The following is a 1,235-nucleotide window of genomic DNA, read 5'->3' as shown; positions in this document are numbered from 1 at the left end:
GCGTCTGTACTTGATTTTTAAATACGTACGCGGACTAGAGCCAATGAGCGCCGCACTCTTGAAGCATGCGCAAGTATTTTTGGATCACTGTTGGGAATAATAATCGAATCGAAATTCGAAGTCGATAATATGAATCTCAACTGCTGCAATGCGGGCTGGGCAAGCTGAAAAAGAGTAAAGACTATCGAGAATGTATGCATTCCTGCTTGTGCAGGTCTTTAGCGTTGTGTGTTTGTTTTATTTATTTTTCTTGTTATTATTTTTTTTATTGAAGATACAGAAAGAGTATTTTAAAAATTTTCTGGAGACGTGAAGACCCGATACATCTACATGTAAAGCAATACAGTTTTTAGAATTTTTGTTATCAAAGTCAATTGATGATGTAAAATTTGATAGCAACTTTTATGTATTTTGAGGTTAGGAATAAATGATAGAGTACAAGAGCGAACTGCTGGTCGCAGAATAAAATAATTTTTGTTACTTCAATATGAATAATACGTATATCTACAAAAACTATAAATGATCATTTTTTTACTATGAAAATTAAAGGAAATGTACTACAAAAACTTTACGAAACTTAAGCTTGTGCTCATTTTTCGTAATACGAAAAAAATAATCCTTCCTTGAAATACAATGAAAATTGGTGCAACTTCCCGTACAAATTTCACAACAATTACATTGAAATTTGTAAATTTTTAAGTAAAAAAAAGCAGAAACTATTTTAATCGGGATTAAAATCAAAAATAGATTTATATTTTTGTCGTCCCACTTTTTTTCATACATTTTTTAGCGCGAGCAGTTTGCTCTTGAAATTTAAAATGTAATTTTTATCTCAAACTCTCAATAAGCTGCTATAGAATTTTATATCAGTAATGGAATTTTATAACAAATTCAATGCTTTACAGGAATAATACTTAAAGTTAATATTTTTATTGAATGCAAATAATATCTAAAACATTATTTTATTACTATTGGGATTTACGGGCACTATTATTTTCACCCAATGGCCGGGGAAAAATTAGTTTTTGACCAACTAAAAGGGAACTTTCAACAAAATAGTTGAATTCCCAATCAAAAAGATGAATTTTCATACAAATAATTTCATTTTCAACAAAAAATATTAAGTTTTAATAAAAAATATTAAATTTTCAACAAAAATAGAATAATTCGTTTTCAGTTCATAAAAGTTAATACTTATTAAAAAAAATTGAATGTTTTCCAGGTTATTTCAATTT

Source organism: Belonocnema kinseyi, chromosome 2, assembly GCF_010883055.1.
Source record: "Belonocnema kinseyi isolate 2016_QV_RU_SX_M_011 chromosome 2, B_treatae_v1, whole genome shotgun sequence".
NCBI classification, from domain to species: Eukaryota; Metazoa; Arthropoda; class Insecta; order Hymenoptera; family Cynipidae; genus Belonocnema; species Belonocnema kinseyi.
Note: the sequence above shows the minus strand (reverse complement) of the source record.